Source organism: Pogona vitticeps, chromosome 2, assembly GCF_051106095.1.
Source record: "Pogona vitticeps strain Pit_001003342236 chromosome 2, PviZW2.1, whole genome shotgun sequence".
NCBI lineage: Eukaryota > Metazoa > Chordata > Lepidosauria > Squamata > Agamidae > Pogona > Pogona vitticeps.
Genome location: NC_135784.1, coordinates 281,812,086 through 281,835,743, shown reverse-complemented (window position 1 = coordinate 281,835,743; position 23,658 = coordinate 281,812,086). Strand labels below are relative to the sequence as shown.

The following is a 23,658-nucleotide window of genomic DNA, read 5'->3' as shown; positions in this document are numbered from 1 at the left end:
TATTTTGAGGAGGGCATTTAGTTTTTTCAGGCAGTGGATAAGTGACTCAGCAGACACTGATCTCGCAGATAGGGGGTACTATTGTACAACTGAGTTCAGTGGTATTAGTCCTGAAGGACAAAGGGCTCATCCACACAATGATGTTGTCTCCAGTTGTTTGGGGTGTGTCTCTCATATTTTTCTTGAAGATTTGAATAGATCATCTTGGCAGTTGAACCATATCCACACATGGGGATGGCACTTGTTGCTAGATGCACCGGGTCATCCTGTTACCACATACCCACATGCATCCAGAATGGCTCCCTGATGTCTCACTGCCAACACCGATTGCTCTCCCCTTTTGCTTACCTCCTCCATCCTCCCCCTGCCTGTTTCACACTCTGTTCCCTTCTCTCCTTGTTTAACTTGTCCATGGGGCATAGAGGGATGGAGAATGACCAACAGAAAAGGAAAACAGCATCAAACAGCATCCACTCACCTTGTACATAATTCAGCATGGAACAGCTAGCGTCTACACAACCATATCCTGCATGGGAGCAAATGGGAACAAAGCAGAACAAATATACATTACACTCATTGATGGTGTATAAAAACCCAAGAAAACAGGGTATGTGTTTGTACTTGACTTGGACTCTTGATGCTAGTTTTAGCTTTTCTTTGCGTGGACACCAGGATGCAATATCAGTGTCATGGGTGCAAGGAAAGCTGAGCAAAAGGCCACTGTGGACAGTGCCCCATGGACAAGTGGGTGGATGTTCAAGGTCAGTCTGAAAGGGAAGTTTAACTTGCACTCATTTCTCCCTCTTTTCCCTCTTATATGCATCCACATCCTCCTCCTTGCTCTTGATAGAGGCAAAACACTCAATACAAATACCATTACCTACTATCACTTTAACCCTTCAATACCACTGAGAGGTAAGAAGATTTATAAACTAGCAGTGTCTATCTCTCTAGTTGAATCATCTAGAGGCCCTCCCACATGGAAAGACCAATTGAAGCTGCTTGCAAGCCATCTGGAAAAATGGCTGTGCCAGGCTTACATTCAGCTTTATCCCTAAGGAATGTTAGAAGTTCCCCCTCTGTTCCTTTACCTTTTTACTCCTCTCCTATCCCTGCATTCTTTTTACTTGCCATGTATTTCTCTTTCTATTCACTTCAGTGTTCGTTTAAATTTTCCATCTGTTTAGTCTTCTCTAGACAACAGTTCTATTTCTTTCCCTGTGCCGCTGTCCTTTCCCCATATAGCTGTCCTTGAAGATTCATCAGGCAAATGCATTAAAAATGGGATCTGTGTTGCTCTGGCAGTGAAAAATACAAGAAGTGAAGATTCAAATCATTTGGTTTAGTAGAACTAAACCAATTGCAGGCATTTGTACTGAAGCTCCTTTTCAGATTTGTTTGTTTACAATTACAAGTGTTTGTGCGGGACAAGTGGGCTTTCCCCAAAACTAAGAGCAAGATTCCTGACCTGCAGTTCACTTGTAGACTGGGGCATCGGTGAAGGAAAGGTGGACGACACTCTTAGGGCCATAGGTATAGACATGGCAAGAATGGGATTTAAAGAGGAGAGCAATGCAGGAAAGGAGGACTGTTGGGCAACGTCATGGACTAGGAGGCATGCGAGACACAAGAGAGACACAAGAGATACTGTCGCTACTGGAGAAGTCAATGGCTGAATAAGAGATGGTTTGCCACCGCAATCCCTAGACCAACTGCTTATGGATACCACCACAGAAAATAATTGTTAAACTATATGCACACAAATACTGAAGTAACACTAGTGGTGGCTGTGTTTCCTGATTCTGGTGGAATGGAGGGTTGGCCTACCAGTCCAAGTACTGCTGTAACACTCGCTGTGTGGGGCTTCCCTTAAGGCCGACCTAGAAACTTCAACAGGTCCAGAATGTGTCTGCCAGGCTGGTGTGGAGGGTGAGCAGAATTGACTACATTTCCCCAGTCCTGGCTTATCTGCACTGGCTACCAGTGAGATTCTGGGCCAGGTTTAAGGTTTTGGTTTTCACCTATAAAGCCTTTCATGGTTTGGGCCCTCGTTATTTGTTGTAGCGCTTTCCTCCAAGAACATTCACCCATTCCACCAAATATTCTCAGGCAATGTTCTTACGGGTTTGTGCGCTGAGGGAGGTCAGAAATACATCCACCAGAAATTGTGCCTTCTCAGCAGTGGCACCAGCCCTTTGGAATGGGCTCCCAGTTGAGTTGTGCCTGGTCTGCTCCCTCCTTACCTTTAAGAGAGTTTAAAATGAGGTTTTTGAATAAGCTTTCAGAGATATCTTCTAAGGACTTGCCAAGTTTGCCATCAGCCAACTATGTCTTTGCTCAGTCCTCAGCACTGACGATAGCAGCATCGCATGGAAGGGGTGGTTAAAAGCCTTCACTGACCATAACCTTTCGGATGTTGTTCAGGAGCTAGCAGCTGTAGCTGGTTGGGGGTGGAGGAACACTAACATTTCCCCTTGCCTGGGGCCCTAAAATACCTTGACAGCACTCTGTGCACTGGGAGCGGCATGCAGGTGTAAGCAGTACCTCCTTAGCATAACTATGGAGACGGCAAGTCATTCAGATACTATCTTTAAACCCATTTCACTCATAAACTGTGTTTTGATCAGTTCTCCTCTCATGGATTCCTGGCTTCTCACATCCTCCAAGGTCAGGCCATGTCATCTCTGGGGTCATCTGAGCCTAAGGGTAGAGTAGGAGGGGGAGAACACTTCAAAACAATCAGCTGCACTTAAGAGAGAGAGAGAGAGTATATATGTCCAGACCTTCACAGGTGTTCAAAGTCTCCAATGGCAAATGCCACATATAGGCCTATAATCATCTCTTGCTTCAGGCTTCAAAAACAGCAAAGCCAATCTCTTCTATTATTAATCATGGGGCAACTGGGAGCAGAGTATTCTTTCTGTTAAACATTTTTAACAATTTAAAATACCTCAGCCTGCTGAATGTTAATTTTCCATAGGCAAAAGCGATGTAATAGGTTGATTTTGGAGATAAATGGAGACGGAGGTTTAAGTTTGAAATCTTAATGTCTTAGGAATATTTACTTTTCAACATGCTAGGGTAGCAGTGATGATGATCATGATGATTTAGCCGCCTAGAGTGGTCCTGACCCGACCAGATAGGCGGGATATAAATAAAATAAATAAATAAATAAATAGGAGTATCACTAGTGTTATATGTTGCTTGATTATAGATACTCTTGTTGTCTTTTATTATGTTTACTAGCTGGCATTGCCACAATAAAGATTTGGGCAGGATTGTTAAGTTATTTTGCTTTGTTTTCTGCTGCTTTCCAAAAATGTCTTAGGCTGTAATCTTATATTCCTTAAATAGGAGTAATTTGTCACATGTAGGCTAGCAGTTCATGGTGCAATTCTGTATAGGTTTACTCAGAAGGCACCCCTGTGGAATTCATAAAATGACAGAGTCACAGAATTATACAGCTGGAAAGGAGCTGATGAATTCCAGCCCTCTACCATTAAAGCATCCCAACAGATAGATGTCCAGTCTCTTTTAAAGAATATCCTGTGAGATTCTTCCTAATGTTTGGTCAGCATATTCTTTCTTATCATTTGCATCCATTACTTTAAACCCTTTGAAGCTATAGGAAACAAGGCTGTTCCATCTTTCATATGGCAATATTTGAAGATGGTCATCATTTCATCTCTCAGTCTTCTCTTTTCCAGACTAAACATATCAAGATGTCTCAACCACATAAGATTTTGTTACCAGAGCCTTTTCCATCTTAATTACCTCTACAGTGGTACCTCACTTGATGACGACCCCGCTAAATGACAAATCCGCATAACAATGACTTTTTGCGATCACTATAGCGATTCGCAAAACAGTCATTCCAATGGGCGATTTTCACTTGACGACGATTTGGTCCTTGCTTCGCAAACTGTTTGTTCGCAAGACGATGATTTCTACAGCTGATTGGCGGCTTCGCAAAATGGCTGCCCTGTGTTTTCCAGACCCATGCTTCACAGGACAGCCATTTTTACAGCTGATCGGCACTTTGCAAAATTGCTGCGCTATGGGCGATCTTCGCAAAACAACAAGGTGTTTTCCCCATTGGAATGCATTAAATGGGTTTCAATGCATTCCAATGGGGAAATGGTTTTCACATGACGATGATTTTGCTAAACAGCAATTTTCACGGAATGGATTATCATCGTCATGCAGGGCACCGTATATGTGTTCCAGTTTCTCAATAACCTCCTCAAGCTTTGATTCCAAAAACTACAAATGATATTCCAGGTGAGATTTGACCAAAGCAGAATGAATGGCACTATTCTCTTGATCTGAAAACTGTTAAGGCAGCCTTGAATTGCTAGACTTCAGTGACATTTAACTCCCACAGAAGAGCTTGTAGAATTGCAACCTTACTTGCTCAGCATATCAGGTGAGGTTATCTGGAAGTTGAGTCATGACAACTGGACTTCTTTCTTGTTAGGTTGAAACGTTTTGTTAGCCATCCAAGTAACTTCTTCAGTCTGAGGAGAGTTAGTAGGAGATCCCTAAGATATCCTCCACATTGGTTTCATTTTCACCTGGTCTGAATAGGCTTGTTTAAAAGACAAAGGACTAGGGGAGAGGGATAATCCCACTTCTGCAGTCCTTCTCCACCTATTGTCATGGGTCGTTAATGGTCATCATCAGTGGTCTGATTACCACTGATTACTTGTTCACGTATAAGAGGAGTTTAGCCAAGGACTGAAAGTTGTATGCGTTTGTCACACTCAGATCTTCTCTACGTGTCTTCTAGCAGTAACAAACAAAGGCAAACTCAACAGGCCGGACTGACTCACAACCGCTGCCAACTCTTCACAACTTCACATTCTTTTTATATATTATGGCAGGAGTGATTTCAAGGGGGAAACACAGCACTTAGGAGTAAAGCAAAAGTTATACCACATCCTGATCTGTTCCAAATAGTTGTATAAGGTATCAAAGCCTAGGGTCAAAAAGTGGAATCCTTTTCCTTAAGCTGCTGAAGCTCCAGCAGTTCAGCAGAACCCAACACTGACATTTACTATGCCTTGCCACCAGCAAGCACCAGTTGGCTCTTAAGTGATAATCTGAGAATGCCATTTTAATTTAGCAGTGTCTCAAATCCAGCATTGCTCTATGACGTTGGTTCCCAACCTTGACCCCCCAGATATTCCTGGACTACAACTCCCAAAAATCCTGGCCAGCAGAGCTAGTAGTGAAGGCTTCTGGGAGTTGTAGTCTAAGAACATCTAGGGACTCAAGGTTGGGAATCACTGCGCTATGACACTGTGGAAGTTCACTGGGGTCTAAGGAGGCAGGTGAAGTTTATGGGAGTGTCCTGTTGTTTGTCACCACTGGATAAATGCAACTGAAGCGGCCCTGTCCACCAGCTGGCACTTCCGCCAATGGCCTCTTCAAATCTGCAGCTAGTCCTGTCACTGTTCTTCAACGTTTCTCTTCTTAAATAAAGAGCAACAGCTACAGCAGCCTTCCTCAATTTGATATGCATCAGGTGTGATGGATTACAACTCATAGCATCCCCAGAATAAGATTAAATGCAAGGAGAGGATTTTTTGCAGAGGGTATTCCACAAGCAGGTGATTACTAGAAGAACATGCCATTTCCTTAGTTGTCACTCATTTGACTATTAAGGGGAAAATGGGAGAACTCAGAGAAGTTGTTGAAGTGTAGCAGATATATGTGTGGGAAGGAAATACCTGGTTTCAATTCCCTAAAAGGGTTTTAAAGATAAACATTAGCACTTTGAATTGTCTCTGGAAATGGAAAATCTGTGGCCAGTGAAGTTGATGGCAAACTGACAAGGCTGTTCCCAAAGACTGTCCCCAGTTAATAATTTAACTGCACTGTTAATTAATGCTAATGTGAAGAACAATGAGTTCCCTGTAAAGATTTAAATGGTATGCCCCCAAACTGACCCTATGATAGTGCATTGAGGCATGTGAGACGTTGTTTTTTTCTACAACTGATTAGAAGGGCATAACATGAAATAAAATTCATTTAAAGGCTTTATCAGAAGTAAAATACCTCCAGATGACATTGCTAAGACAGAGACCTCAGTTGTTTCAGACGCTCTGTGATACATAGAGAGGCCCTGGCATGTGAAGCTCAAGCAACAGAGAGTCTTAAATCTTTTTCCTTTCTTTTTGTGGCCAGACTAGTCTGCTCTCTTTCCTCAGCATTAGGATCATGTTTCTCTTGCAGCAGCAAAAGTAACTAAGTGTGCTGTTGAGGTTTACACTCACTCATAGCAATCAAGTTCCTTGAGAAAGATATTCAAGGCTTAGGTATCTCAGGTGTTCATGTGGCACTAATTTCCAATACTGGACTTTTTTGTATGCCTGATTCCATGGAAAGTCCATTATCTTTGGGATTAATGTGAATTAAAGAGGTGTATCATGCCACAAATAAAAGAGGGCATAATAAAACAGACTCTGTTGTGCAGACAACTTGTGCAATTGAGTGCAAGGTTCTGCCCAGAACCAAATGGGCAGCAACAATGACTGCAGGTGTGTGGCACCAATGCAGAACTGTGCTGTGCATCCTTGCAGCTTAGAGGGAACATTACTTAGGACTATCTTCACCCTGATCAAACTCTGTACTAGAAAGGTGGTGTTTCCTTGGGCTGAAGGGGGTTTGGATCTGGTATAATGTAGCTTTTCCCTATCATGCCTATTTTCCACCCTTTCTATGGCACTCCTGCAGCAAATCTTTGCCAGCTCAGCACTGCCACCTGTCATTGCTTTGTCCTTCTATCTCTGAGATCAAATACTGTAGATCAAATAGAAGAGGGCCTTCTTAAATGAACAATGCGAAGAACAGAGATCTGTTCAGGAAAATCTGAGAAATTAAAGGAACATTATGTGCAAAGATGAACATGATAAAGGACAAAAATGGTAGGGACCTCACAAAAGCAGAAGACATCAAGAAGAGGTGGAAAGAATACACAGAGGAACTATACCAGAAAGATTTGGATATCCCGGACAACCCAGATAATGTGGTTGCTGATCTAGAGCCAGACATCCTGGAGAGTGAAGTCAAGTGAGCCTTAGAAAGCTTGTCTAACAACAAAGCCAGTGGAGGTGATGGCATCCCAGTGGAACTATTTAAAATCTTAAAAGATGATGCTATCACCTTATCTACCTCCAGAGAAAACTATATATGGGACAGGAAGCAACAGTTAGAACTGGATATGGAAACACTGATTGGTTCAAAATTGGGAAAGGAGTACGACAAGGCTGTATATTGTCCCCTGGCTTATTTAACTTATATGCAGAATACATCATGCAAAAGGCCAGACTGGTGGAATCCCGAGCCAGAATTAAGATTGCTGGAAGAAATATCAACAACCTCCGATATGCAGATGATACCACTCTGATGGCAGAAAGTGAGGAGGAATTAAGGAACCTTGTAATGAGGGTGAAAGAGGAGAGTGCCAAAAATGGTCTGAAGCTCAACATAAAAAAAAACTAAGATCATGGCCACTGGTCCCATCACCTCCTGGCAAATAGAAGGGGAAGATATGGAGGCAGTGACAGATTTCACTTTCTTGGGCTTCATGATCACTGCAGATGGTGACAGAAACCCCAAAATTAAAAGACACCTGCTTCTTGGGAGGCAAGCGATGACAAACCTCGATAGCATCTTAAAAAGCAGAGACGTCACCATGCCAACAAAAGTCCGCATAGTCAGAGCTATGGTTTTCCCTGTAGTGATGTACAGAAGTGAGAGCTGGACCATATAAGAAAGCTGACCGCCGAAGAATTGATGCTTTTGAATTGTGGTGTTGGAGGAGGCTCTTGAGAGTCCCCTGGACTGCAAGGAGAACAAACCTATCCATTCTAAAGGAAATCAAGCCTGAGTGCTCACTGGAAGGACAGATACTGAAGCTGAGGCTCCAATACTTTGGCCATCTGATGAGAAGACTCCCTGGAAAAGACCCTGATGTTGGGAAAGTGTGAGGGCAAGAGGAGAAGGGGACGACAGAGGACGAGCTGGTTGGACAGTGTAACCGAAGCAACCAACATGAAATTGACAGACCTCCAGGAGGCAGTGGAAGACAGGAGGGCCTGGTGTGCTCTGGTCCATGGGGTCACGAAGAGTCAGACACAACTAAATGACTACACAACAAAAGGATGCAAATGTCCCATCCTCTCACTGTCCAGGCATGACTTAACAATTAAACAACAACAACAACAACAACACTAGGATTGCTGAGTTATGATTGCACCTCCTCTCTGTTGCAACTAGAACAGAGTCCTAAGACTTAATCATTTATTACAGCATGAACTTTTGTAGGCTACTACCCAGTCCATCAAGAACTATCAGAATTTCACACACACACTGTACACATGGATGAGAAGTGGATTTGTAAACATAGAGGACAGAGAGTACTGTAATTAAATGTTGAAAAGTATTAATAATTGTGGGTACATGAGAGAGGCCTTCTCTGTTGCTACTCCCAGACTTTGGAACATCCTCCCACAGGAGGCTAGGCTGACTTCATCTTTCCTGTCCTTCCACAAGCAGACAAAGACCTTTCTCTTCAGACAGGCGTGCCCTGAGTGTGTGGCTGCCTGAGTAGGGTTTTTTAATGGAAGGTTGTCCTTTACTGCTTTGAATGTCTTTTGGTGTTGCTTATGTTTTTGGATAGTATTTGTTTGATGCTTTCTAGTATTTTTATACTCACTGTTGTTAGCTTAAATACTGTCTTTTAATGATGTAAGCTGCCTTGGATCCTTTTAAAGGAGAAAGGTGCGGTAAAAATATTTTAAATAAATAAATTATTATTACTACATTACTTCATCATATTGTGTTACTAATGTAACTGTCATTGTCAGTACTTTCACTGTTTAATTTTTTTTCTGACCTTCCTTTTAAAAATTTCTCTCCCCTCCATATGTCCAGTTTTATATACTGCACGTACAGTATATCTGAAATTCTGGAGAACACTCATGTATCAGATGATGTGGCCAATAGTTTCTGGAAGATCATGCTAGAATATGTGTTATCCTTAAGGTGCCACAGGTATTCTTCACTGTGGTTTTATTAATCATTCTTCTCATTGCAGACACCAAAGACTAAACTGATAAGAGTCCAGGTAAATTGCCCACAAATACTTTGTATACAAAAACCAGATACACAATGGTTTATTTAATCTCTCTGTAGCTTCTTAAAACTTCCCCTGTTAATGTGCACAGATGATAATCAGGAAGTCATGATTTATCTTGTGTGGCCCAATTTGATGGACATACCCTGAGGTCACTGTTCCACTAGTGATTAATGCTCTTGAAACAACTGTCTGCTTGTCTGCTATTGGCTGTCAAAAATTTCACCACAGGATTTAAACAAACACTGGTTACTAAAAGGAAAGATCAAGGAGCAACCCTCTGGCAAGACAGGTCTAATGTCTAGCAGCAAACTATTTTCCTTTGTTAAATTTTATTCCTTGCAGCTTAATGGCTTAAATGGTTAAAACAGAACATTTTGATTTGACTCAGAATCATCCAACTAAGTTTCTTTCTTTGACTCTGGCTCCCAGAATTCCACAGTCCTTCCTCTGAGGACCTCGTTGAAGTCTTGTGGGCCCTTTTCAACTCTTACTATTCTAAATTCTCTAGGATCTGTGAGGGAGCCCTAAAACCATAATTCCAATCATTGGATTCCCCTTCATGCACATTTACTGGGACATTTGGATATGCCTTGACTTTAGATGAGATTTTTTGAGGATGAGCATGATATACTTGGCCTTGGTGACAGAACAACTATGGACTGTTGATAATATGAGTTATATGTAGGTGATTGGTGCTGAATTTGTAAATGATCCAGGGCAGTTGGTGCTGGGAAAGTATTTTTCCCCCATGTCTCATTGACTAGTGAGTTTACTTTTTTTTAATGTCATGAGTATTGATTACAGTATTTGAGATTAACCTGCTTCCCAAGACTGCCACTCCAATTCTCTTTGAAGTGATCTTACTAATCAACTCTCCATTAACTGGCAATAAGTATTTTTGTGTGACAGAAAATGAACACTCAAACCAGCTATAGGTGCCACATTCAGTCAGATTCTATGCCTTGGAAATCTGCTTATTAATAATAATCGTGCAATGGACGCAGCATGTAATGCTATCCTAAAATTTAGGTTCTTGGGATAATCTGGCTGGTTTTGCTAAACTAATCTTTCACTGAGATGGATAAATCTGATTTCAGTGCCTTACTTGGCCGTCTCATCCTTCAGTCACCTATAGCACAAATGGATCCTACATTATGTTGGCTAGTGGCAACCTCATCAGACACTGAATGGTTCAATATTTAGAGGCTGGCACCTTAAGAAAGGGGTTCAAGAAATATACTTCTGAGCAGTCAGGTTTATTCTAAGCCAAGGGCTTTCTCAAGCATTAGAAAGTCCCAGTATCAGGGCTGAGCAAATTGTGGCCCTCTGAAAATTATGAGACTGCTAATCCCAGCATACTTCACCACTGGCTACATTGACTAGGGCTGATGGGAATGGAAAGTCCAGCAACATTTGGAGGGCTTGTTGTTGTTGTTGTTTAGTCATTTAGTCATTTCCGACTCTTCGTGACCTCATGGACCAGAGCATGCCAGGCCCTCCTATATTCCACTGCCTCCCAGAGTTTGGTCAAATTCATGTTACACTATACCAATATACAGTATAATATAACAATGTAGGACATTTTGGTAAGCATAGCATCAGATTTCCCACCCCTGAAACTGTTCCATGGACTGGTTGATGTCAGGGACAGGACAGTGCCTCCTTGCCATTAGCAAATCCTTGACTGCAACAGCAGGCTCCTGACCAAGATGCTGTCTGGAGGAGTATTTCGTCCAGGCACCCTTACCTGCTCCATGCTTCTTTCCTTTGGGGAGAATTAGAGTGTCTCACAAAGCCTGAGGCTTGGTCACAGCTGGTCTTATCTACCCCAATTTAGGAGGACATGTAGTGGCTGAAACCATGACAGAGACTATATTGGAAGGGAAGCTCCATATTGACACAGGTTTCCATCCCACTTCAGCTTTCAGACTCCCTGTGCATACAAATCATGTTTCCATTGAGGAGATAGCCTTGTCACCATCACCACTCAGCTGCAACAATCATGGACTGTGCAGGAGCATCTTTCGTTAATTCAGGCCCCTAAAATAATAATCAGGAACAATCTGTCAACATAATATTTTTCCTACCACACCTTGAGATAGGAAATAAGTTTAAATCACTCAAATACTTCTAATCTGGTTTATACAGTTTTTATTTTTCTCCCTTTCAATGTATAGTTCTGTAAGTTCTCAAACCCAGCTAAAGAACAAAGAAAACCCCAGGAATTGGTGGAGAGTTATTTCCTGCTTCTTCAGTATTCTGCTTTCCTTTTGCCTATTATTTATTTCAGGCTTTTGTTCCTTTTTAGATAGTGTTCTGTGTGAACTGAAGGACAGGGCTTCTGAAGTGCTAGCCACGGCACCAGACTGGTCCCTATCGCTCTTGGCTATGTAGCAGTTCCTAAAAATAAACAAAACCTCCAAATAGACAACAAGCAGAAAAACTGCTGTCAAATATCTCAAGCTCCAGTTGCAACTTCTTTTCCATGGGTGATAACACATATTGAAACAGGATGTTTATAATTTGTTAAGTTTGGCATTTATCCTCAGAATCCTAAACCATAATGGCTGTCAGCTAAGAAAACACTGAGGTAACGAAGAGGATAGAGGAGAGATAAAGAAATAATTGGAAACAGAGAAAGAGGCTTCGTCTTGCACCTTCTAAACATCCTGACGTGGCTCTGGTTTGCCAAACAGCTTCTTAGCATCTGCTGGGGCCTCTAATCCAAAGCATTCTCTGGGTTCTGTGATGCATCCAAAGTTTTCCTGTGAAGCTTAGTTTAATTTTCTACAAGATATTTGATCTGGTACCATTCTGTCAAAGAGATGCTGCCTTTGGATGGAGGCACTTCTCTTGGGAATAGTCAGATGCCCAAATCCAGCCAGAGGCTGTAAAATGGGCATGTCTTGTGGCCAAATGGATACAGATGGTTTCTGCCCATATTCATGTTCATTCATTCATTTTTACTCTTTATTTGTACCCTGCCTTTCTCCCCAGGAGGACCCAAGGTGACTTATAATATTAAAACCAACAATATTAAAATTCTTTAAATTACAATGGATTATTACAATATTAAAAATCAATTAAACCTGTATCCTATTAAAACTAGTACATAAAAAGGGTCTGAAACAATTTTAAAAGCACACTGAAAAATAAAAGGACACAAGAGTCCATTTTTTAAGATCCCCCTATAGGCAGCCAGTTGCTGTCTGAAGAAAAATGTCTCTACCTGTTGGCAGAAAGACAGCAGAAGGAGGGCCAGCTTGGCCTCCCATAGGAGGGGGTTACACACCTTGGGAGTAGCAATAGAGATGGGTTTCCTCTTGTGTCCTTACCAAGTGCATGTGATCGTGGTGAGAGCAAGAGAAAGGCCTCTTCTAATTACCTTAAAACATTGGCAGGCTTATAAAAAGAGATGCAGTATTTCAGATAGCTTGGACCCAAGTTGTTTTGGGGTTTATAGATCAAAGCCAACACTTTGAATTGGACCCAGGAGCGGACAAGAGTTACCGGAAAGCCGTATACTTAGAGATAAATCCAGGAGCACACCTAAGCTGCAAACCTGTGTTTTCAAGTGGGAGTGTAACCCTATCCAGAATAGGCAGAACCCCCTTATTTTGATTTGCTTTTTGACTGACCAGGAGCACCTCTGTCTTGTACAGATTAAGCTTCAGTTTATTCACTGTCATCCAGTCCATTCTGACACCAGACAGCAGTTTCGAACCAAAATAGCTGTCCTGGGTTTAGATGGAAACCCGAGTTTTTTACTTGCATGCTGTTGACAACGTCTCTCAGCAGTTTCATACATATGTTAAATAGCATGGGGAACAAAACAGAACTAGAGGGACAGCACAGGCCAACAGCTAGGATGTGAAACAGCAGTCCCCCAACATTACTTCCCACAGTTACCCCCTCTAGGAAGGCTTAGAGCCACTCACTGTAAAATAGTGCTGTAAGTCTCATTCCAGGGAAACAACCCACAAGGATACCGTGGCTGATGGTATCAGAAGCTGCTGTGAGGTCTGGCAGAACTAACAGGAACAAACTCCTGTCCAAGTCCTGGTATAGGTCATCCATCAAGGCAACCAAAACAGTCCCCATCCTATAATCAGAACTGAAGCCAGATTGAACTGGATCTAACCCAAGCCATCTCATCCAGGAACTACTGGAACAGAAAAGCCACCACATGCTCCAATACCTTGCCCAGGAATAGAAAATTTGACAATGACCAGTAATTATTCAATACCATGGGATTCAAGGACGGCCTGATATTGCCTCTTTGAAGCATATTATAATCCTGCCCTGCTGCAGGGACTCATTCACCACTTCTCCTAGCCACTTGGCCAGTTCCTCTCTTGTTTCTTTTATTAGCCACAAAAGGTAAGGATCCAATGCATGTGGGGTAGCTATCACTACTCCAGGAATTCTCTTCACATTTTCAGGCTGCAAGAATTAAACGTTATCCATTAACCCAATTCAAGCACTGGCCAAAGTTACGTTAAAAGGACTTGAATCAACTACAAATTCAAGTCAGAACAAATCTGAGAGATTTTGTCGGCAAAATGTTATGAAAATTCACAGTGAGCTATTGGGTGGTCTGCCAGATACCAGTTGAGATAGACCAGTGATTGTCCAGGAGGACATTACATCCTGAACCACTCCTGACAACGCTGCCTCAACATGGAAGTTGAAGTTCTCCAGCACAACAAGTCAAGGAGTCTCCAACATGACTTCTGAGACCTGCTTGGTTAGGTCAGGAAGACTGCTGAGCATTCTGTGTTTGGTTAGATCTAACTGAAAAGGTGTACCATCTCTCTTTCTTTCTCCCTCCCTCCTTCCCTCCTTCCCACCCTCTCTCTGAATTTTATCCAAGGCTTACCTAAGATAATTGACTGTGAAATCAACAAGCGGCACCACCCATTCACCCAAATCATGGTGCATAGTATTTAAACTGTGCAAGTTGTTTTGGCACATAAGGACAGGAAAACTCAGAAATGTATCTCCCCAGCTTTGGCTGTACAAATGCAATAACTAATCAACAAATATCTAATGCATGGCTTCCCTTTTCTGGAAACACCCCCCCACCAATCTGTTGCCTGAGATGATCACCTCACTCTGTCTAATGGTGGGGTCAGCCCTGCTTCATTCATATATAAAATTGCAATGTACTGTAACTGAAGGGGATAGTGTGCAGTCAGTCTCTGGCCCTGGCAGTCAAGGATCAAACCAGATGATAAGCTTAGCACTTTGTTTTGTTTTGCAGAGGTGCTTTTTTGAATGATGAAGGAACGAAGCCTTGTTGTCATAGCACATGGTTCTCCTCAACAACATATGTTTCATGTAGCAGGCTTTCTTTTGTGGTTGATCATTGGAAGACAAACATGAACTTAATTTTCAGGTCACATCCTGTTACTGGAAAAAAGGCTCCTGGCCTTTAAAAAAAAACAAATCTGGAGAAAGCAAAATTAACACCATATCCCAGAGGTGAAACCTGAAACTACCACACCTGAAGCTTTCTTTTTTCCAGATTTACAGGCTTTATCATGGAACATTTACTAGAGATCCTGCAGCTTTAGCATCTAACCTGGAAGATCTTTTTAAAAGCTTGTTCCCTATCCACACAAAGTTTTCCAATATCCATCTGGATGATGAACTCTGCAGGACTGGAAGGGTAATCTTTTGATTATATTTTAATGGACCTAATAAAGGTACTGCCCAACACTGCTTCTGAATTTTGTATGTAAGCCACATACCTGCTTCTTTCTTGTAGTTTCAAAAACAGTGACTTTCAATCTCTAGATTTGATTGTATCTAAGGTGTGGACAATGAGTCTCAAAGGAGAGTGTAAGTGGAAGAACGTGCAGAAGGGTGTGAAATTTGTCTTATATCATGGTTGTTGCACCAATTTGGAGCAAAAGTGAATTCTGATGAATATGGGAAGCAGCACTACAGATGTCTTCAGCTAGCATTGTTTACAAAAACTTGCTGGAATACAGAGCAACATCTCACAAGAAACATAAAACATAACTGAAGAGGCACAGGATTTCCCCGGCCTCTGAGAAGATGAAGACTCCCACTGTTCCTTCTTGTCTTCAATCCCAAACCTGAAAGTATTCACCTATATTCCTCCCACAAGGCTGGCTAGCCCTGAAACAATACACAGTACTGGTGCTGAGTCCAGCCTAGGACCATGACTGTGCTTGTAGAAAGCAAACTTTGTTTGTGCATGTGTAATTCTTCTGCTGAAATCTGCAGCTCTGGATTCTGTTCGATATATGTTGTGTTAGACACTGCATTAGTCTAACAGTTGAGTTTATACAAACAATTCTGTGACATTTAAATTTTTACAAACAGGTACAAAATACAGGTCATCAGGTGCAGATGTTAGAATTGCCCAGGTGCTATCTAACCTGTGACAATTAAATGTGGGATACTTGACTGGTAATAGTACAGGTGAAAAAGATCTCAGACCCCCATTTGTACAATGAGGTCCATAGCTGATCATTTTCTCCGTTTTGCAACCAGTGCTAGCTAGATCAGGCAGATAAAGAGGTGGTGAAATATATGACTGCTTTTACCCAGTTATTTATGTAAATAAGATTTTGCTGCTGGGCTGAATGGTTGTTAAACTTTTAAAAAACCACTCTGTTTTCAGTACATTCTTGGCTGTAATAAAACACTACCTTTTCTACAATTCATTAAAAAAGTTTAGTATCATTTTTAATATTGTTGGAGCACTCACTCATCATCTGTACTTAGGGAGAATTTCCAGAGATGCTTCTGTACAAGTAAATCACAACATCCACCAAGAGAAATCATGGGCTTATTTGTATGTTTGTTCTAGCAGTGAATGTACATATAAGGAATTGTTAAAACCAGTGGTGTTGGCCAAGCATAAGTCACTTATTACTGACCAACTACAAAATAAAACAAAATAAAAGTTTAAAAAACTTGAACATCTGCTGCTGTAAAACTCTTTTCGTCTGTGTTTTGAGCCTCTGAAGCTAGGACTTCGTTTAGATGATGTATACAGCATTGGTAATTGCATTCCTAACTCTGCTAAATGCTATGATGCTTGCTTTTTTCCAAAAACAGCATTGCAAACAATGACAATTACTGTCCAGACATTTTCAAACATAGCAGGGTACTGGCTGAGGCTATGATGGAAACCCTGAAAAAAATGTAAATATTTTGAAATGGCCTGTAAATCAGATTTGTGCCCTGGACTAGGAGTGGATTATCTGGTCTGTTGAGGAAGCTTTATTGGGGAGAACTTTTCAGTGCTTATTTAGTAAAGTATTAATCAAACTATCAATCAGAATAGAGTCTTTTCTTCCCTACCATAAAATTAAGCTCTGTTAATTCTTATTTAAATGTTATTCTGTGTATATTCAAAGGCACCAGTAATGCTACAGAAGAGTACCCACATCACCAAACCTTTTAAATATAAGTCCTTCAAATTAATCATTTTAAGCATTTTTATATTGGATTGGGTCCAGATTTAGTCATAAAGTAGACCCATAGAAATCACTGGGACATGAGTTTGCCACAGCTAAATTTTGACTAGCTGAGCAAAAATAAAATTAACTTTTATTTATCGTAAGATATAATATGGCTAGAAGAGTCTAGAAAAGAGGAGCAGGACCACAACAACATAAAAAGGAGGAGGATGGGGAAGAGAACAAGGGAGAGTCCTGGATGGAGGGGAGGCTCTGGAGTGGCACCAGTCAGAAACACCCAAAGAGGCCCTGCAAGCCTCTTGCGTTGGCCATGGGATGCTGTAGTCCAGAGAAGGTGCCTCTCATTGATCCCACTCCTACTCCATTGCAGCTGCAGAGCTGGAAAAGACAGACTACATGAGCATCTTTGACATTTAGAAGTTCAAACCATTCAAAGGATTGTGACTTCCTCTCATGATAGACAACAGTAGGAGGGCACTGCTAAGACTTTTCTCCCTCTTTGGGGACATTTGGGGAGGTGAGCTAACCACTCCCAAACCTGGGGCCTAAGCAAAATCCAGAACCAATCCCAGCCACAGGGAGACAGAGAAGGACAAGAATAATGACAGTGGTGTTGTGTTATTGCATTGATTCAGTTACTAAAGTTGTCTTCAGCAGCAACTTTGACTCCTGGCCTTATGTCTGGACCTGTGGGTCCCTTTGATGCTCCTTTCCCATGGAGGACTCAGGAGTGCTCTGTGTGTGTGCACGTGTGAACATGTGTATGCACATGCATGTTTGTGGGTACATATATGCAGGCATGCATGAATGTGCAAGTGCATGTGCCCTTCCAGGTCCCCAGTGAATCCAGATGTGATCCTCGGATTCATAAAATGCTGTATATGTGCTGGAAACCATACTCAAATTAAAAACAATACCAATGTCTAAAACTAAACTGTATCTGTTTTAAAGGGCAAGTAAATCTTAACCTTTTATATCAGAGATGGAGGGGTGGAGCGATGTGCAGCGAGAACAGGGGAAATTCCAGGGCTCTGGATTCCCCTGGCTTTACTCTGAGTCAGCGGACCCCCCAGGAGAAAGAGGGGCAAGTTTTCCACAGGAGAGTGGACTTGCAGCAAGTGGGGTTTTGGAAACACTGAATTTCAGACAGCGGTCTGTCTTTTGGAAGAATTTCCCTTCCCACACACAACTTTCTCATGAAGTCACCATGATGGTGAGTTAGCTGTCCGGAGAGGGAGAGGTATGAAGATTTATTATCTGACTGCAGGAACAGAGATTAATGATCTGCTGCTAAGCTACAGCAAGTAAAAGATCAGATGTGTTCTTTTGGAAGCTGATAAGGAGGAAAATCTCAACTGGCATAACTTTGGTAATGCCTGTAACATTGGAGTTTTTCTTACTGCGTCACAACTGATAGAACTCAGAAAACAAAACTAACTTTGTTCTTTTTCTCACTTAACTCTTCCTCCCAGAGAACTGGTTTTTCATAAATTCAGGATGTAAGAACTTTAAATAACTTTGCACAATTTAATCTATGTGACTGCATCGAGCTGCAAGGTGTATTATAAATCAAATAACATCCTGGGCATGGCTGGAGTTATGATTAGAGTCTCCTTCGTAAGTGCGGACTAGCTAATAAATCATGAGGGAAATCTGAGTAATTAACCTGCTGACTGCTACGGCCATGGATGGAGGGGAGACTCATTATTGGAACCCACAATGGAGATTTATTTTAAGAGGTTTTTCAAGAATGCCAATTGGACATAATAAATGATATCAAGACTCAGTTTTTAGAAGTGAGGACAGAACTGAAGATGACACTTCTTGGACTGCATGAAAAGATAGTGAAGACAAACAGCTTAAACAAACCATGGAATTTAATGAACAACTACTATCAGAGAGAGAGAGAGAGAGAGAGTTTTAAAGCAGTATGAACAAACCATTGAACTTGCTCAACAACTGCTATCGCCAGAGAGAGAGAGAGGAAGACTGTTTTTCTCAAAAAGTTGGACAAGATGCTTTAAAAGGACGAAAGGTGAGGTTGGAAAGAAGGGGGAAAGCATATTGAGACTGTTCCGACAGGAAAGAATGTAATGGGGGAGAAAGGGGCAAATTTGGGGGCAGAAATTTACAATTAGAGATCGCACAGATCTATGTTGCTCCAAAACCAAGACACTGACTACTGTATATTGGGATGAAATTAGTAAACCGGATAGAAAATGTCTGAAAGAGATATTATAGATGGCATTTCAAAACCAGCAAAAAAATTGAAAAAAAATGAGGCCAATCCTGGATTGATAACATTGGAGCTGATAAGCAAAAATAAAAAGAGAAAGTTACTTGCTGAATAAATAATAGAAATCATTGGTTTGAGATATATATATTAACGTATAAAGTAACATGACTAATATACTATAAGCATATTTGGCCAGATATGAAATTTAATGCTAGACAAGCACATGTAATTTATGAACTTTAGAAATGATGTTGAATAATAATATTGGCTGCTTTTGTTTGTGAGGCATGTATATTGAGATATCAAATATGTGTGAATTACAATAGTGACTATGTTGACAAGATTAGACATATAATATCTTTCTGTCTATAAGAACAGAGATTTTTGATGAATGAACCGACCTGTGTGGATTTTATTGGTGGATAAGTAATCTTAAAGAGGAAATGAGAAATTTTTATGATGAGAATTGGATAGATGGAAATGCAGGTGAGAGAATTCATAAAATTTATTATAAACTTAGGATGTTAGACACTTAATTAGATATACAAAATAAGGATATGAAATATAACATGTGTAGATATACACAGATATACTATGATGTAGTATGGGAATAAGGCATAAGATCTGTTGTAGTCAGAAATTATATAATAGATAAGTTGGTATAGGAAATACCTCCCGCTTATATGTTTTGTTGGTCTTATGTGTTCTTGATTGTCTTATTTATTTATTATTTTATTTTATTTATTTTATTTATATCCCGCCTATCTGGTCGGTTAAGACCACTCTAGGCGGCTTGTAGGTTTTTGTTTGTTCTGTATGTATGTATGTCTCAAAAATAATAAAACCTTTTATATCAGAGATGAGCCAGGGTCCAATGAACTGCATCTCTAACTGTTAGAGCAATACAACAATAGAACCAATTACCTTGAGAGGTGGTGAGAGCACCAACACTGGAGGCATTCAAGAGAAAATTGGACAACTCTTTGTCAGATCTGTTTTTATTTGGATTCCTTTATTGAGCAGAGTGTTGAACCTGATGGCCTTATAGGCCCCTTCCAACTCAATTATTTTATGATTCTATGATCATCCCTAATAGGAGAGATACAGAATACACAGTCAGTCAACACCTTTATTAAGACTAACGAAATATGTACAAAATTGAAATCATGACATCTGCATCATCAAAGTCTTAAGGCAGAAAAGAGGAAGAGCTGCCAATTTAAATTGCTTAAATCCTCTACTACTGCATGTCATGCAGGATTCAGGCCTTTTATACATTAATTTTCTATTGATCTCCTCTTTCCACCAACAATGATGGAAAGATAGATAAAACCAATGGAATGTATTTTTAAAATAAATACAGTCATTGAAACAAGACATAAAGACAAATCAATTAAAATGTAATTTAAAACATACCAATAAAAGAAATAAATGATACTGAAAAAAAATATAACTCATTTCAGCAACAGACAAGTCCAAATGCTAAAGTTCTGCCTCAATAAAAGTATTTTTCTTTTCTAGGAGAAGGATACTAGACTGAGACCCAACGTGGTCTCCCTTGGAAAGGCCTGGAAGCAGCTGCCAAGAAGGATCTATCCCTCATTCCCATGAACCATGGTTCCTATGGTTATGGGATCAAAAGGCAGACTCTCAAGCAGCCTTATAACCCAAGCAGCCTTATAAGAGAGTATTGGTCTTTTAAGTAGCCCCATCACAAGATATATACTGTATGTCATAGGTCAATCAGTATGTTGATGACAGTAGCATTGTTTCTCCTGGTTACACTTTCCTTTCTGACTTCCGTAATACTTTTTGTGATTAAATGCTTTTTTTCTATCACTTTATATAAACGATTTCTGTTCTAGCATTGTTTGTGGTTTAAACTATCATGGTATTTTTATACTATAGAATTTGACATATACTCCCCTTTTTAAAAATAATATTAGCAATAAAAATAGTTGACACTATTTCACTCTAAGCACCATCTGGATGTCCATACCTGAAGTCAAACCATGTTACTTTTTATCTCAAGGAAAAAAATCAGGAAGCAAATTCTCATGTGATGCACTGGAGAGTCATTACCACTAAGTAATGTTTTAGGATAAATGTTAACACAAGTCAAGGAATTCAGTGAAATGATCTTCAGATTAATTTCATTTTTGATTCTTCAGTTTTATAACTTCTGGAGCCAATAGTTAAAATAGGCACAGAAGATATATATAACTGCAACAGGTTTCTCCTCAATGTGCTCATGAGAGAAAGAAATACACTAAGAACACTTCAGTTTTTAAAATGTCTATATCATACTCTGGAAGTTGAGTCATCGCAACTTCCACATAACCTCACCTGGATGACTGAGAATCTTCACAGATCTATACTGTATTGTTTACAGCTTTCAATGTTTTAGTATTTTGTGGGCAGGGATGCTCTGATACTACTGACAGCTCATGTGGGGACAGCAAAACCCCGCCATGTGGAAAGAAAGGCTATCAAAGTGACAGTATGAGCTGCTTTTACTGCTCATTATCTGCCCTGAGTGGGTGGGCATCTGACAGATAACTCTATCAGGGGCAGGCCTAGCCACCAGGATGCTACGCCTGAAGGGAGCTCCACATTTCTGATTATGGTTCCTGTCCACATGTATGTATCAAAGCCAGTTTTGACTTAACAACGTAATGAGACCACTACAATGAACAAATTTATAGCAATGGCATTTGCCATCACCCACAACTTCTGGCAATCAAGAACCTGATAGAAGTTTTTTTAAAAAAATTAAGGAATGCAATAACAATTTGAAGAATACAAGCACATCATAAAATCAACGAGGCTACTAAAGATTATTATTATTTGTTTATGCTACTTTTTAAAAACCCTCATAGACCAGTGTGGGACACTTGATCCCCCAAAATCTTTTTACACTGAATTAGAATGTCAGTGTAGGTATTGCCACCCGAGGAGCAGTAAACAATAGCAGTGAGTTCCAGCCATTTGTCATGTACACTGCAGCCTTGTGGCAACTTATATCTAGCAGGATTTATTTGAAGGGCCAATTTGGACATTAGCTGAAGTGAGGTAGTGGTGAACTGAGGTGGTAGATTGCTTGTGGGGTTCCATTTAAGAACATCTGTGGGGGAGGAAGGACAATGAAGAAGATAATTATGGTGATAGCAGTAGTGGGTTTCGAACTGCCACTGCGTGATTGCCTCTGGAGCAACCATTGCCTTCCACTTCTTCTTCTTCTCCCTCTTTCTTCTCCCACAAGCGTTCCTGAGCAATTTCAGTAGGTGGACATGTGTAGTGGGAGATGAGGAGCAATGTCATTGGTTCTCCTCATAGTTCAGGCAGCAGGGGAGGCTGAACTACCACTGTATTTGGCATTAGCTTCCATAGACCACAGCCCACTGTGCCACAAAACTTTTTTTTTGTTCTAACAGACCCCAGATCCCCCCCCCCAAATAGATGGGTCAAAAACTAAGCCCAACAAATCCACTGCATTTTATCAAACTAATATGTATTAAAATCAAAAATATCCCATGCCACTTTTAAGCAAACTAATGTGAATGTGAGGTATTGGGACCAAAATGTCCCGCGCATTTTAAAGCAAACTCTAATGCTGAGAAGCACAAGTGGCATGCTCTGGTTTTCAGTAAATTGGACCCATTCAGACAGATATAAGAACATAAGAAGAGCATGGATGGATCAGGCCAAGGGCCCATCTAGTCCAGCTTCCTATATCTTACAGTGGCCCCACCAGATGCCTCTGGGAGCACATGAGACAACTAGACACCTGTCTCCTGATACCCCTCCCCTGCATCTGGCATTTTGAAGTACCTTCCTGCTAAGCCTGGATGATTATACATCCCCATCATAGCTTGTTACCTGTGATGGACTTTTCCTTCAGGAAAATCCCTAATCCCCTTTTGAAGGCATCTAGGCCAGAGGCCAATACCACATCCTGTGGCAAGGAGTTCCACAGACTAACAACACACTGGGTAAAGAAATATTTTCTTTTGGCTGTTCTCACTTTCCCAATGCTCAATTTGAGTGGATGTATTGTATGATAGGGAAAAGAGCTTCCCTCTATCCACTTTATCCATCCCCTGCATAATTGTATACATCTCAGTCATGTTCCCCCTCAGGCATCTTCTCTAAAGAGCCCCAAATGCTGTAGCCTTTCCTCATAAGGGAGGTGCCCTAGCCCAGGAATCATTCTAGTCGCTCTCTTCTACACCTTTTCCAGTTCTACTATGTCTTTTTCGAGATGCAGTGACCAAAACTATATCCAATACTCCAGGTGCGGCCTTACCAGCGTTTTGTACAATAGTATTATAATGTTGGCTGTTTTATTTCCAGTCTCCTTCTAAATGATACTTAGCATGGAATTGGTCTTCTTCACTGCCACCGCACACTGGGTTGACATTTCCATCGAGCTGTCCACCACCACACCAAGATCTCTTTCCTGATCCATCTTGGACAGCTCAGAATCCATCAGCTGATAAAGTTTTGATTTTTTTGCCCCAATATGCATTACTTTACATTTTCTCATATTGAAACACATTTGCCATTTTGCCACCCATTCTCCCAGTTTGGAGAGATCCTTCTGGAGATCCCTTCATAATCCCATCTGGTCTTCACCACCCGGAAAAGTTTGTGTCATCTGGAAACTTGGCCACCTAACTACTTATCCCTGTGTCTGGGTCATTTGTGAACAGGTTGCAAAGCACTGGTCTCAGGACAGATCCCTGGGGCACACTGCTCTTCACCTCTCCCCATTGTGAAAATTGCCCATTGACACCTACTCTCTGTTTCCTGGTTCT

General features: G+C 40.9%; 1 protein-coding gene across 1 annotated transcript in view; it reads left to right on the top strand.

The window, feature by feature from the left end:
* LOC144586390 (uncharacterized) overlaps positions 1-23,658 on the top strand; it is a 439,742-nt gene that overhangs the window by 258,177 nt on the left and 157,907 nt on the right. The window lies entirely within an intron of this gene.